Here is a 9,944-nt window from a genome sequence, read left to right on the forward strand (position 1 = left end):
AGAGGAGATTGAAGCAGCAGTTCAACATGAGGAGATTGAACCGATGGATCGAGAGCGGGGGGAACAGATGGATGTAGAGCTTCTTGAACCATTGGATGGAGAGCAGAGGGAACAGATGGATATAGAATGGCTTCAACCGATGAGTCTAGAGGAGAGGGAACAGTATAGTCGAGAATGCCACGAAAGTGGTAAGGCCATGATACAAGCTAACTTCGAAGAGTACATGGCGAAGAAAAAGCACAAGCTTTGCGAAGAAGAAGAACAAGAAAGAGGGCAAAAGGAAGGTAGACACCGGTAATATCCCTGTTAGGGTTACCCGGAGTAAGGTGGTGGCCCGGCGAGTCACACCAGGAGCAAGAGAAAGATTTTATTCTGAACAACTAATTTGAATTTGTATGAACAATTTGTATTGGGGTTCCCTTTGTATTGGCGATCCCTTTGTGTTGAACAATTTGTATTGGGGATGCCTTTGTGTTGAACAATTTGAATTTGTATGAACAATTTGTATTGTGGTTCCCTTTGTATTGGGGATCCCTTTGTGTTGAACAATTTGAATTTGTATGAACAATTTGTATGCCACATTTAAGCCACATTTATCATTTTAGGGTTTTAGGGTTTTAGGGTTTTAGGGTTTTAGGGTTTTAGGGTTCAATTCAAAATAATTCAAAACATGGTGGAACCTTCCCATGGAGCCTTGTTATGTTACCTACAACCTAGAGAAATAATAATGGAAAAGGAAATATAGAGATATGAAGTTTTTATGCCAAAAGCTTCAAAACCACTTCTTAGTCCATGAGCTACTAGATATGAAGATGCAGGGCTTTCTGCTCAATACACCTCCCAAATACCCACTATGCTTACAAACTTTGTCCAAATGAGTCCAAATTCGTCACACTTGTGTATCTTTGAGTTGCAAACAATATCTAGTCGGCCAAAATGTAATATATTGTTCAAATAACACAATTTTACAATTTTTATGCCAAAAGCTTCAATTTCCCTTAGTCCGTTTATTATTTGGGTGCCCTGTTTTACTTAGTGTTACTCAGTTTTCCCCCTCCGGGCCCACTTGTTTTACTCGGTCATACTCAGTTTTGCCCTTCCGATAAACATTTCCTCACTTTTCCCCTCTTAGTTCTACTCGGTTTTCCTAACTTGTACTCATTGGCTGATCTCCGATTGGTCGAGATGTATGTCACACGGATCTTGGTTAGTTGAAAGCTCAACGAACGCTTGCACCGTTCGATCATTTATGATCGGACGGCCTCGTATCTCTCTCTACCACGATGGACGCATACGGAGACAAGAGCAGAGCACATACCTACCAACCCCGGCGATCGCATATTCCGGTCGCATCCTCCTCTCTCGTATTTCCACTCTTACTACGGCGGCCGCGGCGGCGCGGATCTAACCGTGCGTGCGGCGTGCGTGCGCGCGCAGATCTAACCGTGCGTGCGGCGGCGTGCGGCGGCGCGGATCTAACCGTGCGTGCGGCGGCGTGCGGCGGCGCGGATCTAACCGTGCGTGCGGCGGCGTGCGGCGGCGCGGATCTAACCGTGCGTGCGCCGTGGATCTAAGAGTGCCGGTGAGGATCTAACCGTCAGAAATAGTTGAAATGTCTCTCTCTGTCTCACTTTCGATTCTATTCTCAGATCTGTTGAATGATGAAGAACACCAAGACGGCGGCCGTGCCGACAGGTGGTCATCGATTCCACGAACATTGAAGCCATCGCCTACAACATCGCTTCGACGGCGCGAGACCCGGCCTTCAATGTCGGAGCCTGTTGATGTCTCACTTCCGGTGCCGAGAGTGCGAATCGATGCCAAGACGATTGAAGCCATCGTCTACAACCGCGCTGCAAAGCCGCCGATCCAGCCCTCCGCAGATCCGTCGGCGATGAAGTACACCAAGACAGCGGCGGTTCCGACACTTGGTCATCGATGCCACGAACATTGAAGCCATCGCCGATAACATCGCTTCAACGTTTGATGGCGCAGATGACCACCCATCAGCCGCCCGTCGTCCCGGCCTTTCTTGCCCATCGCTGCGCGACCGTGTTCGACGCCGCAAATTGGGATAAATTATTATAAATTTGTATTTTTCAATTTCCAAATGGGATAAAATTGTTCGAACTACTACCTCCGTCTCAAAAAAAAGCTTCTTCACGTTCTTGATGTGTCCATGTACATCCGTATGTATGATTTGAATTCTATCCCAACTTGATTGGGAAGATATTGATATGTATTTGATCCGGAGGCTGGTACATGCTTTCACTTTTGGGATCCCTTGCTAAAATTATCGTGCACATTACTTAGCACAAGTAGGAAATTGTACACCGAAATACGAGTTCTTAGAGCCACAACAAAATACGAGTGGTTAGAGCCATCTACCTGAATAACAATTCTATACTAAATCTTCTACCGAGAACCACATAAGCGCTAGGACAGGGATGACACCTAATAAAGCTGCACGAGATGAATCTACTTTTCTCCTCTCCCATCACTTTAAGTTCATGTTCTAGATTTTCTACCACTTGATCAAATACGGCAAGATCTGTCTCAACTCTCAACTTCTCCTTGCGAATAAGCTCGAATTCTTCTTTTCTTCCTCCACAATACGCTTCAGCTCGAATATCATCGAGTTTTTACGGGCCAATTCATCACCTAAATTGGCCACCTTCTCCTCCAAATCCATCCTCCGGCTACACCATCGGGTTGATTCATCTTGGTATGCAATGTACCATGGATCATCGGCTTGCCCGGCTAATCGTAACAATAATGGAAAAAAGAACAACCGAAATCACCCCAACAGGCCATGGCGGAACTTCAAATTCAACGGTAGTACGGAGAGCTGAAGCTATATACCTGCACTTCCGACGAGGTAGGAGAAGTAGAACGTGGCCACGACATGATCGAATCCCCACCCTCGCCGGTGTACCCGCTACGACGAGACATTGAGGACTATTTCGTACCTGCAAACTCCAATAAATTACGGGAACCGAATCGATTAGGGGGCGGGGGAGGCGAGAGCGGAGGTCTACCAATTGGTGCGCGGAACAAATCCCGGTCGTCGTGGGCGGCGGATCCGCTTGCGGCGGACTTTCCTGCGGTGGGTACACTGCGTGCGGACGAAACAAGTGCTGGAGCCGTGGTTGACGTGCAGCGCCGCAGTTCGTCCGACGCTGCCGGGGGACAGAGCCGGCGGCGCGATGAGGCGCCGGCGCGCCGCCGGCGATGGCTGCTCCGTCCGACGGTGGGGAACGAGCTGCCAGCGGTTCTCCGGTCTAGCTTAAGAATAATTAATTAGCGAACTTGTTGCTTCTCTCTATGGTGTTCTCTAAAGACATATATCGGAGCGGCGAGATATGATTTTTTCTCTCTAAATAAATAGACGACCCCACTGGTCATTGGCTGCGGCAGCCCTACAGAGCGGCAATATATGTCTTTTCCTGAAAAATAGACGACCCCACCGGTCATTGGCTGCGGAGGCCCCACAGAGCGGCAATATATGAGTTTCTCTAAATAAATAGACGACCCCACTGGTCATTGGCTGCGGCAGCCCCACAGAGCGGCAATATATGTCTTTTCCTGAAAAATAGACGACCCCACTGGTCATTGGCTGCGGAGGCCCCACAGAGCGGCAATATATGAGTTTCTCTAAATAAATAGACGACCCCACTGGTCATTGGCTGCGGCAGCCCCCAGAGCGGCAATATATGTCTTTTCCTGAAAAATAGACGACCCCACCGGTCATTGGCCGCGGAGGCCCCACGGAGCGGCAATATATGAGTTTCCCTAAATAAATAGATGACCCCATCTGGTCATTGGCTGCGGCAGCCCCACGAGCGGCAATATATGTCTTTTACCGAAAAATATACGACCCCACTGGTCATTGGCTGCGGCAGCCCTATAGAGCGGCCCCATTTGTCATTGGCGGCACCGCGTATAAAATCATGAAATAAAACGGCCCACACGTCGGCGATAGATGGATGGCTGCTCCGACGTGTCTCCCGACCCTACCCGTCGGCACGAGACGGTCGGGGAGGAGCTGCCCATGTGCGGCCCCACCCGGTCGGACTAACGGTCAAGGCCTCGACCCGACGGCTACCGGCCGTTCCAGCACTTGTGCGTGTTTCAAACTAGAGGAGGGGAAAACTGAGGAAAAACTAAGGGACTGGGGAAAACTGAGTACAACTAACGAACCAGGGGCACGAAACTAGAAATCCCTATAATATAATCCAGTTTTGTATGTTGTCCATGCAATGATTGTAATCTTTATGCAGGATAAAATGGTGGCAAAAAAAGCGGCGCCACGCAATGAATATGAACCTGATTTGACTGATTTGCAAATTGTTCAGCTATTTCTGAGCGAGAAAAGCCCATCCACCACTCCGCAACAAGACATTCCTACCAAGATTGGGCGTCACAACAAGTTCCGGAAGTCTTCTCGTCTCAGCTACACGCATCCGAGAGCTACAACAAAGATCGCGCAGATCAAGAGCAGAACTCCATACAGTGCGACTGAAAGGTACCACGTTGAGATGCGAGCAAGACCGCAAGAACAAGATCAAAAATTTGAAGAGATCAGGAAGAAGCAGGAGGAAGAACTTGAAGCCGTGAAGAAAGCCCAAGAAGAAAAGACTCTGGCTTATGAAAAGAGGCAGAGAGAAATGGATGCCGTGCTTAATTTGCTCTTGAGGACATCCCAGCCACCATCCATGTCTGAATCCCAGGGCAACTAATCTATTGCACCACCATCCTAGAACATTATTAATCATAGGTCTTTTAATTTCTTTGTGTTCCAATTGTAATTTTTCTTATGAATCTTTCGGTCTGTGAGAGACATATATACTTCTTGTGCCACCATTTATGCATGATATTTATTGTCTATTTTTTGATATTTTGCCAGTTTTTTTGTTTCCCAAATTTCGCAAATAATTCAAATGCTCTCAATTTTTGTCAAATTCAAAAGGTGACGGAAAATGTCACAACGTCACTATTAAATGAAACCACGTGGCACCAATTTCTGGTCCCACTTGTCGAATTTGTGGGTCCCACCGATCGAGCATTATTGGGACCCATATGTCGGCAACAACCTGGTCCCACTTGTCCGAATTTTGTGGATCCCACCGGACGGAATATTGTGGGTCCAGCTTGTCATAATATTTTGTGGGTCCCACCGATCAGCACCATGCCGGTCCCACATGACGGATATCCATGTCAGCGCCGTCGGACCCATGTTGTCGAAGCCAAATGGGACCCACATGTAAGGCCACGTATGCTTTTTTGGACCAATCGAAACTTCCCAAGATTTTGATATTGACGAAAGTTGCAATTTTTCGTGACAAACCTGTCTGTCAACAATCAACCTTCGATGTTGACGAATTTGCGAGTGTCGTCACCATCAAACATTTGACGTTGACGAAAAAATGCATACCATCACCCCCGATATTTTATGACGGAGCTTCCTTGACGAACCCCATGACGATCAAATTTCGTCACCGCGAAGTAATCCTTGACGAAAATTGGCTTCACATGACGAAAGTGATTTGTCAAAAAAAAGGGTTTTCCTTTGTAGTGACTGCAAAGGTACCGAGATTAATGTATACAACATTCCACGGGAGGAAGCACTACACCAGCCAGAACATGCTAGCAGCTGTGGATTTCGATATGAGGTTCACCTACGTGCTTGCTGGGTGGGAGGGTTCAGCTGATGATGCGAGCATCCTGGCCGACATCTTGTCAAGGCTTGATGGGTTGCAAATCCCTGATGGTAGGTTCTACCTTTGGAGATGCTAGATATGCATGCCGACCGGGAATTCTACCTCCCTTCAGGAAAACAAGGTACCACCTCAACGAGTTCTCTGCGAAGCACCGACCTCTGAAGGCGAGAGAGTTGTTCAATCTCAGACACTTAAGCCTTAGAGTCGCCATTGAGAGGGTCTTTGCTGCATTGAAGAACAGGTTCAAGGTCCTTGGCCAGAAACGGTTCCACACGTTTGACATTCAGGTAAAGGTGGTCCTTGTCTGCTGCATTCTTCACATCTGGATCCTAGGTTGGGGCGAGGATGAGTTTCTTCGAAAAGGTTGTCACTTTTGATGAAGTAGAGACCGGCAATGGTGTGGACGCAGGCGACAATGATGCCTGGAAGGTGAAGAGGCAAGAGTGGGCAGACGCAATGTGGGAAGCCAGAGGCAACACCACCATCTGAGAAGAAGTGAAGATCGAAGTGAAGAAGAAGAAGAACCCCCTATGATCCCCTGTTTCTTGAACCCCTTTTCGATCCCCGTATGTTGAACGACCCCGTTATGATAAACTGCAATTCGTAGTAGTTAGGGATGATTTCGTGAACTACTATGCTTCGTAAGTTTGCAACTATCATGAACTGTGATTTCTGTGTGATGAGAGGTGAGAGCATGGTAAGCCTACCAGTCGTAGAGAAGAGGTAACCTTAGACATGCCTGGATGGTACCAAAAGGCCTAATATCATCTCCATCGAGATTTGGGCTCAGCTGCAGGCAAACAAACAGAAAGTCCTTTTTGGCCCAGCCGATGCAGCCCGACCTACCAAACAACAGGCCAATTTCGACCCGTGGCTCGTTTTGAATGCGCAAATGTGCTTGCACCGCTGCGCCAGTGAGCCACGAATCAGGCCCAGGCAACCAAACGCGCCCATGGAGATAAGAGTGGCCTTCTACAAGCGTCAAGACCGGCAACGGAGCTACAAAACTGTTAGGCACCGCAAACTTGGCGACAAAACCAAACCCCCTCAAGAGGTCGAGTTCAACGTGGTAAGCTATGGAGCCATTTTTGATGGCCAAACGGATGACACGCCGGCGTTTGAGAAAACATGGTCCGCAATCTGCTCATCGTCTAAGCCAGCCACCATGCTGTTTCCAGAGGAGATGCAATTTCTTGTCAAGCGGACCACATTCTCCGGGTAGTGCAAGTCAAGCATTAGATTCAAGCTCGATGGAACATTGGTAGCTCCCGGGCGGTCAACTTGGCAAAGGGAATATGAGAAAGTGGATCATGTTTAGCAACGTTGACAAGCTAACTGTGACGGGTGATGGAACCATGAACGAGAATGGCGAGTTATGGTGGAAAAACTCATGTCGAGTCCACAAGAACCTCAAATGCACAAAGGCCCCGAGGACGTTGTTGCTCAGTAAGTGTAATCAGTTGAAGGTAGAAAATATCCACCTTTTAAATAGCCAGCAGATGCACATGTCGGTCGAAGATTGCAAGGATGTAACTCTAAAGCATATCACGATCATTGGGCCCGGCGATATCCCTAATACTGATGGTATCCACATTGCCCGCACAAAGGATATACAAGTCTTGGATTGCAACATAAAAACCGAAGATGATTGCATGCCAATCGAGACGGGAACCGAAAACTTGTATGCTTAAAAAATTACTTGCAGCCCGGATCATGGAATCAGTGTCGAAAGCTTAGGAGATAAAAACTCAGAAGCTCGAGTTTCCAACATAACATTTTACAAAGCACACCTCGTTGGCACGACGAATGGTATACGCATAGTGTCATGGCAAGGGGAGAAGGATTTGCCAAGGACATCACCTTTGAGGACATTATCATGGACAAGGTCCAGAATCCAATAATCATCGATCAAAGCTATTGCTACATGGATGATCCTTTGAAGCCAAAGGCGTGCAAAAAAAAAAAATCGGCTGTGGAGCTAAGCAACATTCAATTCAAGAATATAAGTGGCACGAGTGCAATAAAGGAAGCAATCAAGCTTGATTGCAGCAATACCATCCCATGCCATGATATAGTGTTGCAGAATGTGGAGCTTCCTTTCAACGGGCATGGCAAAGGCGGCGTAACGAGTACATGCAAGAACGTGAAGTTGAAAAAATCGGCCAATGTCATACCAAAGACATGCTGAGACAAACGAGACATGGCTGATGAAGACTTTTCTTCATATGATTTTCCTTTATTTAGAGCATCTCCACCGGTGCCCCCGATACCGATCCCGATAGTATTTTGGGGGCCGGGAGGAAAAATGGGCTCGCACCGGCGCGCCCCATACGGTGCCAGCCAATTTTAGAGCCCAATAGAATCGCCGGCAACCCCGTGCCGGCCCCTTCGCCAAGAGCGCGAATCGGGCGCGCCGGCGCCTCGCGAGGCTGAATGTTTTGGGCGTGGGAGCTGCCTGTCAGCCACACATCCCAAAAGTCGACGCCAGCGGGGAGTGGCGGGGCCGACGCGTCAGCGGCTCATTCAATTTTAACCTAACCGTCGCCTACCTCGCGACGGGAGTTAATTGGGGCGCAGCGGCGGTGCAGTTTCCGCAGACGCGCAGCAAACCGTCCCGTCGGGGGCGCCTTGCTCTTCGTGCCGCCGTTAATGAGAGCCACCGCTCCCCCGCCTCCCTCCGGCCTATAAAAAGGGCCGCCTCTGATCGTGCCTCTCACACACAAACCCTAGCGCCTCTCTCCCCAACCCTAGCCGCCGCCATCTGAAAAGACGACGCCATGTCTGGTCGAGGCCGAGGTCGCGGCCGTGGTCGTGGCCATGGCCGCGGCAGAGGTGCACACACTCCGTCGCCTGCGACGCCGTCGTCTTCATCGTCGGAGATGGACGAGGAGGGGCCCGTGCTGTTCGAGTTCGTCCTCGTCCTCAAGGGCGACCCACGCGGCATCTAGAGGCTGCGAGACACGTTCGCCGACTTCGTCGCCGGCGACGACCGCCCGGGCACGCTGCATCTGCGGGAGGATTCGTGCGGCTACTACCGGTGGATCGTGGACGTGATCTACGACGCGCGCGGCAAGATGTACCTCCACATCGGCTGGGAGAAGTTCGCGCGCCACCACAACCTCCAAGCCCGCTTCATGCTCGTGTTCTCCTACTTCGGCGACAGGGACATGAGCGTCAAGGTGTTCGACGACACGCGTTGCCGCCAGAACTACCACGTCGACAGCGCCGAGGAGGACGACTGACGAGTGTTGTTTCTTCGCAGCGAATATCGGCTCGCATGTTTTCGGATGTTCTTCATTGAAAGAACCAACAGTGGCACCCTTGCCAGCTGGATTTTCCAGTTTGGGTGACTGGGTGTGCCTTCGAGTGTTCTTTCTTGGCAGCGAACACACGAAACCTGCGATGACCGGTCTAGTTAGGTTTAGTTTTTTTGCAATGTTTTATATTTGTGTCAACCATTGTTCAAACTATGTATTAGTTTGTGGAAAACCATGTTCCAAACTATATCTTCATGTAAACCACGTTCCCAATTATGTATTAGTTTGTGGAACAAATATTTTTTATTCAATTTTCTATGCATTTATTTATAATTTTAAATCAAAACATCTATCGGGGTCGCCGTTTTGGGGCCGCCGATGTGGGAACCGCTCCCCCAAATAGAGGATGCAGTGCCGGCGCCCTCCAAACGGAGGTGCCGACGCCCCTGCCGTGGCCTATTTGGGGGTTACCGGTGGAGATGCTCTTAGCGTCTTGTGTCTTTCTTCTATGTACTTGTAAAATCAGCTAGTTCTTGTGTGGACACAAGACATGATCGAGATTTATGTGCTGTAATTACTTGGAAAAAAATCGATCCCCTGAGGGGTGGATCGCTTGGAAAAAAAATGTGCTGTAATTACTACACCTTTTACTATATAGCATACAATGCCATGTTTTTTTTATTAGAGGTTGTTATTTGCATGATTCGTTTAGCTGAGACCACGGCGTTTCATCTATCGATTTCACGGGATAAATTGGTTACATAGGTATACCTGTGGTTCATAATGTCATGTTTCTTCGTCGATTTATGATGCTGTGAGAGGAGAGTCTCCGTGCTCACGCCGATAAGGACAGCAGTGCCAACCGTGCTCATCGGATCGCAGCCCACAGTCCAGGTGAGTGGTGCCCCATATGCATTTTGTACGCGTGCCCCGTGCTGTTGTTTTCCTTTCAAGTATAGGAATGTGC

General features: G+C 48.9%; 1 pseudogene; it reads left to right on the plus strand.

Moving 5' to 3' along the window:
* Positions 1-6,672: 6,672 nt before the first annotated feature.
* LOC124695277 lies at positions 6,673-7,908 on the plus strand (annotated as a pseudogene).
* Positions 7,909-9,944: the final 2,036 nt, after the last annotated feature.

This window comes from Lolium rigidum, chromosome 3 (genome assembly GCF_022539505.1).
Source record: "Lolium rigidum isolate FL_2022 chromosome 3, APGP_CSIRO_Lrig_0.1, whole genome shotgun sequence".
NCBI lineage: Eukaryota > Viridiplantae > Streptophyta > Magnoliopsida > Poales > Poaceae > Lolium > Lolium rigidum.